A 14,045-nucleotide genomic window follows, 5' to 3' on the forward strand; every position below is an offset into this window, starting at 1 on the left:
TTCATTTCAAACACAATTTAAGTAAAATACTTCTTTGCCTGCAAATTTTAAGTACAGTGGTACAACAAAACAGTCCAAATAGTAAGAAATCTTCCAACTTAATCTTTCAGCTCAGCCTGATGCTATCCTCTCTTACTATCAGTTCAGCATTGTCTGCAAATCTCGATTTTCTGTTACTTCATGATTACTACAAGCCCATCTTCCCCTTTGCTAACCCCCAATTGTTCAGAGGATCTGCTCTGTTTCTGCATAAGGGAACTCATAACTTAACATGAAGTTTAAAGTATTCTTGATGCCTTCAACAGATTCCTTATTCAAGAAAGAATAAGTACTTGTCACATAAATTTCAGTTCATAGGAATCCTGCTGGGGTTAACAAAATTCTGCATTCGGAATGTATGATATTTCCCTCCCCGCCCAGCCCCGAATGAATGAGAAATTTCATGACATAGAATCTTATTGTTAATATTATTTTTCTGAAACTGGAACTGATATTTTGTGCAGAAGTTTGTAATCAACATTTAATCAAAATCAAAGAATTTATTTTTTTTTAAACTCATACTGTTTATTTGGCAGTACAACTAAGGTGCCTGATGTCCCAGACTTTTCCATAACCTGGGTTTCCTGTCAAGCTTGCTTTTGCTGTAGGATATCATTAGCTGGGTTGCCACTGTATATTACAGAAAGCTGTAATATACACTATATGTAATAAATATGTCTATTACATATACATATGTATATGTAATAGACATAAAAAAATATATATTTTTTATGTCTATTACATAAAAAAAATTCAGCAGCAAAAGTGTCATTTGCTTTGGGAATGAATCCTAGTCCATGAGTGGTGATAGTAGCATAAAGACACAACACTCAGAAATTTTAGAGTACTGAAATTTTGAATTTTAAAACCATACATACCTATCCTCCTTTCTCCCACAACCCAACATTACTAGCAGCTACTTTTCTTTTGTCTTTTCTTTTTTTCTTTCAGGGAAGGGCAAGAGAGTCTTCTTCTGCATAAAAAGATAGACATTTTTGAAAATAAGACATTTTTTGTGAAAATTATTAATCAGTTGAGAACAAAAGTTGTTTAATGGAAAACATTCAGTGAATTGTATTCTAAAGACCTTAATGATTAAACCATAAATAAGAAGTTTTCCTTAGAATGATGAAATTCTGTATGGAGTCAGGATCTTGCCTAGAAATCCTGAAGGAGGATCAAAGTCTTAGCATTTTAGTAACTTCAAACAGAGTTTTAACTGATCAGGAAATGAAAGCTTGGAATATTTATCATTTTTTTTACATCGTGTTTAAAAAAAAATAATAGGTGTCAGATTTATGCAGAAGATCATGAATAGAATGCAGGAAAACTCTTATTTTCTTTTACTTTTTATTTAATTGAAGAATCAAAGCACAAAGCAAATTAACTCTATTTGCATAAAGTCATGAATATACATAGAACTTGGCATACATTAGTGGATGTATTTTCTTTCTGTAGATATACTGAAAATCTTATTTTATCCCTCATAATGTTCAGTACTGTCCTGTTGCATGCAGAGGGGCAGAGGGGAACTCTCCTGTGTTTAATTTAACACAATTCAATGTTGACAATAACTAGAAAACACATTGGACGCATGATGATCTTGCCTTGTGACTGAAACTTGATACAGATCAAAAGAAAAAAGCCACCACATCTCAGCCAGTGTTTTATCCATGTCTAGATCTGATTATTCTAATTCCCTGTATAATATAGACCAAAGTATTTTTTATCACGGAATAAAACTATTTATCAATATAGAGTTTAAGAAATTATCATCTAGATCCTTAAATCAAGACCACTACATCATCTGAGGCAGACTGCAAGGCCTTTTCAGACTTTATAAATTAGTTTCTGGTTAAAGTATTATAAAATGAAAGTAATCAGCAGCATGAACTACTTTTGTAAATTCTGTACTCAAAAGGCAGATTATCAAGCTTGTCCAATGGTTCTCAAGTCTCTTATGTCTTCTTGAGGTACACTTGCTTGATGTGTCCTCAAATAATGTTCTATTACAGCACTTTTTGTTGGACTGTAGTTGAAGAATTCATCTTATACGCATTCTGAATGATAACATTCAAATATTCATATATATCAAATTTTGGATTTGATTGCTTTTCCTTTCTAGATGAGTGATGTGTTGCTACTTAACTATTCCAATAAATTTTATTGGTTTTATATATTTAATGTCATAATCGGTTTATTTCTCTAATTTCTTGGAACATACCAGCTCATTTGCATTAAAACAAAACAAACCAGAAAACAAACAGGCAAAAAGCCCTGAAAACTACACACATATTTTGCAAAATTGTAACACATAGTGAATCTATGAAGCTACTAAAGATCCTAAAAATATGTTATACGAAACCTCTAAGGATTAGAAACTGCTGTGAAAAATGTTATCCACAAACACTAAACAGTGTAAATTTTCTCTTCAAAATACTATTATTTCAAAACTTACACAAATTTAATGCTCAGATGATTTACTCTGCTTTTATTTTTATTTTTTTTTCTTTTTTTAAACAGGGGGAAGGATAGGGGACATCAATATATTTTCATGTGACCACTTGGAGATGTGTGATTACATGTTCAGTTTCAGATGGAAATAAAATTTCAAATTTCATATTTCAAATGCCATAATTTTGCTTTTTCAAAACTACACATTTGTAATTTCCCGAAATTGCCCTCATTCCTTGCTCTTCAAATACAATTTATCATACTCATTCAAATGTGTAAGAAGTTTATACTAGTCTTTTTTTTTTGCACTCAAAGAAATACTTCAAGATGGCCTTTGGCTTATGCATCTTGTCTCGTAGCCAGCTGTTCAAGTGGGTCAGGAGTTGCATTTGATAGACTCAGAAAATGTCTTTTAATACTGAAACAAAAGATTCTGGTGTAGCTTTCAAGGGACCACAATGCACTGTACACAGATGCTCTGAGCCTGCTGTAAGAAATGATGTCTGCACAAACACCAATTTTTAACAATTTTTTTCTCAGATGACTCTAGGTTCCCATATTTTGTCCCAGCCAGCACAGAACATAATCCGAGATTGTTCAAAGTATGTGGTTTTCTGTGTAGTGCTGCCCTCTACTGATTTCCTTGCTAATTAACAGAAAGGCTTTACTGCTGGAGAGGAAAAGCAGTATTCTTCATGTCAAGAATATTTTTGGAATGACCAGAAAAAAAAAAAAAAAAAAAAAAAAGAAAAAGGACTTTATTTCCCGATTTTGAGTTTTACAATAGTTGGACATATTAGTTGTAAAGAGTTATTAACATGAATCAGTACAGATCTACTGAACATTATGGTATAGATCTAATTTGATTTCTTCTAAGAGGGGCAAAGATCTCAAGCCCTGAAACCAGAGAGAAGAATTGTAGTGGGTTTTGTTCCAAGTAACTGATCAAAATTATACATGCAATCTCTCTCACTTTACTTCTCCCACCATTTACTCAGTACAACGGTTGACTCACTGTTCTTGTCAAACAATGGAAAAAGCTTGCTTTTCTAGTTGCATTGGAAACTACTTTTTAGATGAGGTATTCATATACTAAACATTTTAATGCCCAAATTGTGGAGAATGTGCACTCTTTGCCCTGCCCGCTTTGCAAATCAGAGGAGCTGAGTGGAGGCAATAGATGACTTTTATTTTTACGGTTTGAGAGATCTGTGGTGGTAGCCTAGAAACATTAGATTATCTCCTTGCAGTAAGGACTCTGATATCAGAATCCTACAACAGTTCCAGGTAAATGAATTATCTCTGTATGAAAGACACTGTTCTCCTGAGCACATTAGCAACCAGGAAAATGTATCTTTTAAAGTCCTTTTGAATGTAAAATATTCTATTTAGATTCTTCAGGTGAAGTGTGAAATAAGCCCTGCTGGGATCAATAACAGGGATTTGTTAGCAATGATGCCAATTTAAATGTTTCTATAGCAATTGCCATGGCAATGTTTGTAATTAGTGTATCACAGTCACTTACAAGGATGACATGAAGAAAGGCTAACCTTCGGCAACTTGATAATGTATCGCACATTAGTTTGTTTCATTTGTTAATAGTGAAGTAAAATTCTGTTCTAAAAGAAAAATGCTGTAGTGCTCATGTATAGCTAAAAATAGCAAACTTTACTGCAGCAGCAGTGCTTTATATTGTGCTCACCAGTTTTTAAATAGGAAGGATGCAACTGATTTTCAGGATGATCCAAACAATCTGTAAAACTAAAATATGCATTTTAACAGCATATAGCAAGTATAAATCTCATGTAGCCTGCATGCATGGAAGCAGTCTCGTGGACTTTGACTGTATTTCTTTTGAAAACAAAATATCTGAATGTAGCATTAGTCTACCTAGCCTGAGTACGAAGAACAGGGAAACTGTAGCAACAACAGGCTGTGCTACAAACTGTGCATTGCCACTGATGATACCAAGACTTAGGCGTAGACTAGGTCTGTGGCCCTGTAGGCAGACTTTTATTACTGCCCTAACTAATTAAAGATAGCCCAGGTATGCATATACATGCTTCCCTCTGACTGCAGCACTCTGACTCCTATAAACATGAAAAAAGACTGTAGATGTATCATTGATGGCTGACTTTCAAAAAGCAGGCTCCTTTTGTTTTCATCATCTGAATTTTTTCCTTCCCTCCCCTCTCTTCTTAGGTAAAAATGGGGTTGGAGGTAACATTGAAAGGATGAAAACAGCCAGTGTGCATTTTGACTGACCTCCCATGCTGAACCTGGGGGAATCAATAAAAGGTGTTTTCATTTATTTCTCTGAAAGCTGAACTAGCTTTTGAGGGATCCCCAAAACTTAAGGGACAGATTTTTGACTAATGAACATCCATTCTTTGAGCACAAGTACTTATATCCCATTCAGGCACAGAAATATGAGCCACACTAGAAAAGAAACACTTCCCCATGCAGCAGCTCATGCTGCAAGCATTCTTGAATAGTTTTTCAGAATCACTTTTTGGGGGCTGCTGATCTGTGCAGTAGTATATAAAGTGGAGATAAGCTAGCTGAAAATTTTGCCAGGAAATAGCTGAAGGCAGTTCTTTATGCCTGGGACACCAGTGCAGGTTTCCTTAGCTACAGGAGTCAAGGAGTCACATGAATATAAATAAAGATTTGGAGAATGTGAACTAATAACAATTTGTATTGGAATGTCTGTTGAATTAATGTCTTTAGGCAAATGAATCTATGGCTTGTAGATGCATTACAAGAAACATTTATCTTGCTGTGAAAAGAGACAGTTAGCATTTATTTAGAGTTTTGCCAAACTCCTGGGCATGTACATTGGAGACACTAGTCCAAATTCAACTCAACGTGGCTTGAGTCACCCTCTCTATAGCAATCACAGTGAGTAACACCAGTTCCTCAGGTGGGTAGATCTGGCAAGAGAATATGTTGATTCATGTTTGGACAATCCCCACTGGCAAAGACTTGTACAGAGACACAGCTGTGATTTAAAGCAACAGTCCCTGTGCAATGAAAATACCATCTGCCCTTTTCTGGAGCAAGTCTCTTCCATGATGCAGATGAAGCTGTTTCTGGACTATTTTTCCCCCAACCATCCTTCTGCAGGCTAGTGAATGAAGCCTGCAGCACTTACAACCCATCCTGTATAAGGGTCTCTCACTTGTTAGAAATGGTATTCAATGAAGGTAAAAAGAGACTTTTAAAATATCTCCTCCTGAAGCAGCAGGTCACTGGATTACAAAAGCAAAATGTGTATTTTCACATTAAAAAAAATAGAAGACCCCTTTTCTCCAATAATGAACCTTTTTACAGGATCTGCTTTTCACCAGCATGAGGGGAACTAGGAAATATAACACTTGTAAACCCTTAACGCAAGGCCTTTTGAAGATATTCCTTTGATCTTTAGTATCGATTTTTCTCCACAGGGAACACATTTCACTCTTATCACATAATGAAGCGGCATTACAAGTTTTTATACCACACCTTATTTACAAATGCAACACATTCATCATATCCATGTTTTTTAAAGAATAGCCTTCAGAGACAGGAAAAAAGAATAAATGCTGTCATCAAAGCAAAATTCTTCTTTGTTTCCCTTTTAAGATTGTCTCAAGTTCTGTCATTCATAAACCGGTTGGCTGTACTTTGATATTGATACCCTGCAATATTTAAGGCATTTTTTGTTTGGGGTAATTTGTTGGTGATTTTTTTGGTGGTATTGTTGGGGCTTTGTGATCGGGGGTGGGGGGAGTGGGGGATGTTCATAAACAGCATGGCTCTCTATCTGCCCAATACAAAACAAAGCAGTACCTGGAAGTGTAGGCCCCTATTTTTCAGAAACACCATTTCTCATCCGTGTCTCTGCAAGAAGCAGATTAGATTAATCTATGGCAGCACTTAATGACAGGAAATAATTACCAGTTCTCTGGGACTATGTGTTTTCAACAAATGCCACTTTTTTTGCTGCTTCATTATGCAGCAGTCCACTCTGGTCACACAGCTAGGTCCTAACAAAGCAGTCTGAGATTCCGTGTCAGATGCCCCCTACTTCTGCACATCTCTGGAGCATAGCATTTACCAGGATGAGAGCTTACTAGACTTTTTGAGTCTGCAGCTTGTATAATGGCCAAAGAGGTTGTTACAAGTTTGAATTCACATTTCTTTGAATGATGGCATCTTCAAACTAGTATTTCCCAGATTTTAAAAAACCATTAATCTCTCCCATCCTCCTTTATTTGTCTCATGTATGTCTGAGTGATTAGAAAACTTGTTCCTAGATCATGAAAATCAGCCTTAATTACTACCGGCAAGAGAATATACATTCACTTCTCTGGACTGGAAAAACTAAGCTGCTGACCAATTAAAGGTAGTTAGCAGATTCGGACTGGTAATTGCAGTCCATGTTTGCTACTTCCTTCCTGGAGGGAACGAGCAGCTGCTGAATGCTGTCATTTACCAGAGCTAAACCCCCTTTATGCCCTTCTGCTGTCCCCAAGGGGATCACAAAACCAAGAAAAGTCTCGTCCTCACAGCTGAGCTAGCCTTTTACAAGCATAGGACTTTTTACACAGAAATACTGCATAGGTTTAACATATTGTTTTGTGATTTGTTGTCTCAGTTCATCTTAAAGGAACCTGATGCAGCTGAGGCTTCAGCCTTTATTTCCATAATAAACACCTTAAAATACCTACAACTGGTAATTCTACCACTTACAGGAGTAGTATAGATCTCTGAAATATAGAGTATGATGACTTTTTTTTTTCTTATTTCTAGGTCTGAATCTCTTCTTAAAAACCAAAAAACACCAGCACTGGCCCCCAAACAACCAGAAAAGCCCTTCACTTTCATCTCAATTGACCTTATTAATGCAAGACAAATGCAAAACATGAACAAATTTGAAATAAATGTAATGAAGTATGGCTTATTCTGTTTGTATCCTGATAGTCCAAGATGAGGACGTCTTCAACAAGCAGACATCCATGATAGTGTATAAGCATGGAGAAGCATATAATGATTTTTCTCCTGTATGTTTTCTCAGTCTCCAAATATTAGGTATTTACTAGTCCCTAATAGATTCTCTTTGTCATGGCTTTCTCCACTTTTGCTTTGAAACCATGCAATCTTCTGGAAGCCACAACATTCTGCAAAGACACAGGTTAACAGTCTCATGAAAAGAACAAACTCTTTCTGTTTGTTTTTGAACATTGTAACTGACAGCTTCAGTTATTAGACAACCAGTGCGGTCATTGGAAGCCACAATAAATAGTCATTCCCTCTTCAGTCTCTCTGCCACTGATGAAAGTGTAGACTTAGATCTCTTTCAGTTGTCTCTTTTCCAAGATGAAAAGTTCTGAGACTGCCTCCTTAATCATTCCTTGTCTGATAGCTATGCCATACTTTTGATTGCACCTGTAACGCTCCTCTGAATATCTTCTATTTTTTCGGTGTATCTTTTGAGATTGGTGATCATAATTTGTTGCAATATTCAAGCTGCAGGAGTTTCATGCATAGGTAGACAGAAGCTTAATCACATTCTCTACTTAATTTTATCGTGATGCATGACATTGTTTGCTTTTTTTGACTGCTGCAGAGGTCTGGGCTAATGTTTTTCTGTTATTATCTGTTGTCACATTGTGGTGTTATTCCCCAACAGCAATAGTCAGACTTCATTATTTTAAAGATAAAATCTGGATTTTACCATTTCTGTGGCTTTACATAATTTCATAACAATTTCACCATCCATCATTTTGTCATCCACCCACTATATTGCATAGGCTACAAATGCCTATATAGCAAACTATTATAGTTACTAAATCGTTGTAAGGAAGAGACTGGTTGGTATGGCAAGGCTCAAAGCCATATGTCTAAACTCTCGACTCTACTCTGCCTCCCTCCAAAGCAGGGTTACCACGTCCATACCATTTATAAGAAATCACCTTAGGCTTGTTCCTCAAACACTGACAGGAATTCTCTGGGAGAGTGCCAGTTGGTACAGGCTAACTGATGTTAGGGACTGTAATAACAGTGAAATGGTATGGGAAATTACATTGCAAAAGCCAGTTTCCTTGCCAGGTGAAGTATATTAGTACAACCATAGTCATAAGATCCTTTTGCAAGCTTTTACAAAGGCCCATTGGCTTTATTATGCTGGATGTCACTTGTGAAGTTTTTTACCTTGATATTCAAATCTGTTTTTATGAGTCTGTTGAACAGTGCTGGCCCTAGTACAGATCCCTGTAGAACACTACACCAGACCTTATTTCAATGTGAAAACTCATTATTTACTTCTTGCTGGTTCCTCTCATGTAAGCAATTACTGATATATGCAGGGATCTTCACTTCTAGCTCATGGATACTTAAGAGATTTTGGTGGGTGACCCTGTCAAAAGCCTTCTAGAAGCACGACTAGATCATACCAAAGAGGTCAAAGCTATCCATATGCTAGATAATACCTTCAGAGGACCCAGATAGATCCGTGAGGCAGGACTTCCTTTTCCAAAAATGACAATGACTTTTCCCCCGTACACCGTGTTTCCAACAAGTGTATTCTTTATAAGAGTTGCTAAGAGTTTGGGACTCAGACTTTGTCCCTGTGACCTGTAGAACTGAAACTGTTTTTTATAAGTTGTCTTCGCATTTGATACCTTGAAACCCTCAAGTATCAAGGAAGTTGAAGTGAAAGGTTAAAGAAAATAATGAATATTTCAGCAGTTTCTTCACTGAGATTTTTAAGATTCCTGATAGTATGTGTGAAGTCACTGTCATTTACTATGACTTGAAATCCCACTGTACTGAAATCAGATCTGATGAGTCCCCAGCTAAATCAGTAAAAAAAAAAAAACAAACCAAAAAAACCACCAAAACAAAAACAAACAAACCAATAAAAAAAAGAACAACCTGCCATTTAATACTTAAGGGTTTATAACCCTTTCTGTTTTCTCCTGAAAACTGTGTCAAATGAACCACAGAACTGAGTAGCCACAAGCATCGCACCAATGGTAAATTTTTTCATGGAACTTCACAGACAAATTTTCAGTTTTTAATTATATCAGTTTGTTAAAATCAAAATGTTTCCCCAGCCTCTGATTAAATGACAGGGTGTCACACAGATACATGGCACTGAATGTTGGGTGTATATGCTGTTCTAGTGAAACCCCTTTCTGCTATTTGTTTCCTAAGGGTTTATACTCTCTCCCAAGAGACAGTAGCCCAATCAAGCTCCCTTTGGTGCTTGACAATCCTGCAGAGAAACCCATGAAGAAGTCAGATCAGTAGCTCAGAGTTTGGCTTCAATGCTCAGTTTCATTTTGAAATTTTGATTATGTCAAATTTTAAAACCCTCTGGGGAATAAATCCTCTAAAACTAATCTTTTTTTTTTTTTTTTCCTTTTTTGAGGCTTCAGGATTTCCTATAATATTTCCTGGATTTTCCCTGCTTAAATTTCTACCATTAGTGCAGACTTTATATGTGGTTTATTATTACTACCATGATAGGCAACTTCAGGAGACTTCAGACTCATCTGGAACTGAGTCTAAAGATGGGGAAATATGTCATCTGCATGTGCATTTAATCATTTAATTATACTCTGTTGAGACTGCAGTTGTTATTGTTTGATACCAACTGTTTTATTATTTGATTCCTTTATTTCTAGGAACCAGAGACAAAAATAACTGATCTATTTCTCTTAGGATACCAGTTAGCTTTCAAATGACATGTGATATGTTTCCTTCAGTGAAATCTGAACCAGACATTAGAGTGTAATAGTCTATATCTCAGTATGAATTCCCAAAACACAAAGATTTTTATGTGATTCATTTGGATTAATTCAAAAGGCACATAGTAACTTTCAGATAACATTCCAGAATTACCCCTTATATTTTCCTGCCCTTTTCATTAAAACTCAGTAAGAAGCAAAAGCTATAAATGTATGAAACCATGCTTATGGTTCCAGTTTCAGAGTAAAAAAAGAGTAGAAATATGCCTGAAAAAGCTGATATAACAAAGCATTTGCTTTACATTGTCTGCTCTAGTATCTTTTGTCTAGCTTTGCCTGAAGTGACAGGGCACAGTTAAGCTTTATAACTTTCTCACATGAACTCAAAAGCCCATGACTGTCTCCTGTCCTTCTCTCATTCCTAAAAGAAGATGGAAAAAGGTATATGAGGGACCATAGCTGTGTTTGGGCTCCTTACTGCTAAGACAAGTTATAAAATATCTGACTTCCTAGGAAACAAATTAACTGAATCGCATAGCAAGAAAAAAGAAAGTGCATAGTTAATCTGCACATACGGATGTGTATGTCAGTCACTTTCTTTTCGATCTTTTCTTGGTTTAGGTAGGAAGAGTCACTTTACATGAAACAAAGTTATACTTCCTACAAGTGAATTTCCTCCTTCCTTTAATCTGTGATTCTGCAATCATTATTACAGCCAAATATTAATTCACTTTTTAGCACACAGTATCAGTTACACACAGTAACTGTACACACAGTATCAGTTAGTGTGATACTGTTAGGCATGTTTAGCATGCCTGTTTAGGGCATGCTAAAATGCCCTTTTTTAGCTAACTCTGAAGAATCGTCATGACATGAACAAAGCACAGGCAGTCCTTCATGGTAAAGAATGTACCTTCATCTAAACCTCATTACTTCAGTGTTGAATTGAAAATAAACGCTTTATAATAATAGTTACTAATAGAGTAAATAATAGTGATTCAGCATAGTCAAATGTAATTGTTCTATTGCTATTTTGGATGCTGTGAAGGGAAAACATGCTGCAATGATATGATAAGATGGGTACCATGACATAACAATTTTAAGTTAGTTGATATAAATCCAACTAATTTTGTAATTGAATAGCCTAACATCTTAATGAATGTTGAAGAATTACTATTTTTAGTAATAGAAAAAGCTTATAGAGCAATTCCTTTATATATACCTGCCTAATATCGATATTTTATATAAAGGTAATGATAAAGTAATAGGAAGGATTTTTGAGTGAAATAGTGTCTGTTCTAGCTGACACAGCTGAAGTCGGTGAAGTGCTAGTGAATTTTTAATGAACATTTTTTGCCAAAAATTTTATTTCTAGTTGTTTGAGCAGCATTAATGGAGTGGATATATGGAGAAATGTGTAATGTGCAATTATACCTAGATATCATTGTAGAAGAATGGTGGTAAGAATCCAATACTCAGGAAAGCAAAATCCAAATTCAGAATTAAATATAACTATATCTATAAAGCCAACATTGTTTGCTTACTAGTTTTACATTAGGAAAAATATTGAACAATAGAAGTTTGAGCTCTGTCAGGATTCACTATTTTGATTGATATCTCAACTTTTTTACTCTTTCCTCACCTTTCCCATCTAATAAAACAACTTTTATTCTACAGAAATTATTTTTTTCTCTAAAAATGTTATATGTCTTTTAGTTCTTCAAGGGTATGTTCAAAAATTTTCTGATGCCAATGCATATAAGTCAGTGGACTTTCAACTAGATCAAAATTATGCTAAAGCAGCCCAAATGACCGTTTGTTTTATTTTTCATTCACAGTTCCTAATGAAGTAATAATAGTGTAGGAACAAAATTTATTCCTTTCTGGTCACTTGTACAGAGAGTAAATTAGCTTAAGTGCTTTCCATCAATCTTCTGTTTATTGTTCTCCTACATTTTGCATTAACAGCACTGTTGAACTAAGGAGCAATCCATGAGAGAATTTTGTGTTCTAGTTTTTATAGGTACTTGATAGACTAATGCTTAACATATTTCAAAAATATTCTAGCTACAGCCCTAGCTGGGAAAGACATGTCTCTTTCTATGGATCTGTATTATAATTGCATTTTGCAAGAAACTCTAGAAAACGTTTGCTTTTATTGGCTGCATTTTTCACTGTTTAGCAGGGTCTAGGGGAAAACCAGAGACACTGGTGGGGGTTTTTTTGTGTTTGTGTTAAGGACATCATGAGTTTTCTTATTATTGTATACTAGATGTGTGCTATCCAAAAGAGGGAGCCATAACATTATACTATATCTTTCCACTTTACGAGACAGTGAAACTGCGTACATTCTTTTATTCCTTTTTCTTAATAGTACTTAAAGATAATGTTTGCTCTGAGCTCTTTGATTTTATATGAATAAGCAATATAATTCAGAACTAGATAATATATGATAACAATCTTATTGGAGCTGAGTGAAATGCTCCAATGTACCAAAGTCAGATATGCTTAAACAAGAGAAAAACATCCTATTATAAAAAATAGGTCAGATTAATTTCTCTTGCTCTTGATTCCACCATATGCCTTGTTACCAATTTTGAGCAAAAAATCTCTCTGTACTCATTTCCCACCTTACGAAATGGAAATATGTAAGGTATTTCCTAAACATACTTTGATTATTTCTCTGTAAAAAATGAGAATGACATAAAATATCACTCCTAATAACTGATGAGATGTCCAGTTCTATGAAACCTTTGCTAGGAGGAACACAGTACTCATAAAGGCATTGTCCATATTTTGGAAAGCATGGACTGGATTGCCTTCGTACCTGAAAGGTCAGTGGACTGGGAAGTATCTGCAGGAATAGAGCAGAAAAATACAGAGTGATCAATAACAATTGCTTTACTTTCATAATGTCTTTAGAGCATTCTCTTTGCCTCTTCCTGGTAATTCTGTGTACCACATGGGGACTCCAGCACACACCGTTAAACCTGTTCAAGGAGGACTTTCGGTATTTTTGCCATCAGAGAAGCATTGATAGTTTGTTTAATCCATTTCTAATATTTTTGAACTGAAGTATAGGTTTGATTTTCAGGCTTTACAAAAAACCTCTTTTGCTGGTTTGGCTTTGACCGTAGCTCATTTTTTGGTAGTTATGTAATTGGCAGAAAGTAATATTAATGTTGATATTATAGACCTATTTGGTAAATGTTTTAACAGACCGTGTTAAAACCCTAGAGATGCAAGTCTGAATACAAATTCTGTGGTTGAAAACACATATGCTCAAATATATATGAAATTATAAATGAAATTTACGTGAAAATGTATGTTAAGTCTTGTATAGAATGTGACTTTTTAAATTTGCTTCTAGTATTTTTCTTTCTTATTCCTAAGTAAAATTAAAGGTGATAGCCTACAACCACTCATTCGCTATATCATCTAAACCAATACTTTTTTTTTTTAGTGAAATGAGTGCTGAGTAAATAAGAAAAGAGGAAGGTAAGTGTAGGGAAGGGAAAGAGCAAGTCTACCAAGGAGGAAAGAAAGAGAAGAGAGAGGACACAAACACTTTAGAACAAAAAAGCTGCAGCAAAAGAGGATAAGTGTTCTTCAGATAAGTGTATAAAGTTAAATGTGAGCATTCGATTCATAGTATATATCTGAAGTCACCTAACAGTTTCTACTGCAATATAATATAAAGACAAGTTTTAGGAAAACATCTATGTTACTGAGGTTATGATAAATTTTAAGAGTGACTCTACTGTAAAATAGACAAGTAGAATTGTAGAGAGGCAGGGATCTCTTCTCCCAAGTTAC

General features: G+C 35.3%; 1 protein-coding gene across 3 annotated transcripts in view; it reads right to left on the minus strand.

Annotated features, from left to right (window-relative positions):
- The window catches only part of CDH9 (cadherin 9, type 2 (T1-cadherin)), a 92,634-nt gene that overhangs the window by 64,796 nt on the left and 13,793 nt on the right, over positions 1-14,045 (minus strand). Inside the window, exons 2-3 of one of the 3 annotated variants that reach the window (XM_014941001.1) lie at positions 6,325-6,375; positions 918-1,012 (exon numbers count right to left, since the gene is read on the minus strand). The exons of 1 other annotated variant lie outside the window; for it this stretch is intronic. The gene's annotated coding sequence lies outside the window, so the exon portion shown is untranslated. The remainder of the gene's footprint in view (positions 1-917; positions 1,013-6,324; positions 6,376-14,045) is intronic. One more of the 3 variants, XM_014941000.1, reaches the window with a different exon arrangement.

This window comes from Calidris pugnax, unplaced genomic scaffold (assembly GCF_001431845.1).
Source record: "Calidris pugnax isolate Ruff unplaced genomic scaffold, ASM143184v1 scaffold8, whole genome shotgun sequence".
In the NCBI taxonomy this organism is placed as follows: domain Eukaryota; kingdom Metazoa; phylum Chordata; class Aves; order Charadriiformes; family Scolopacidae; genus Calidris; species Calidris pugnax.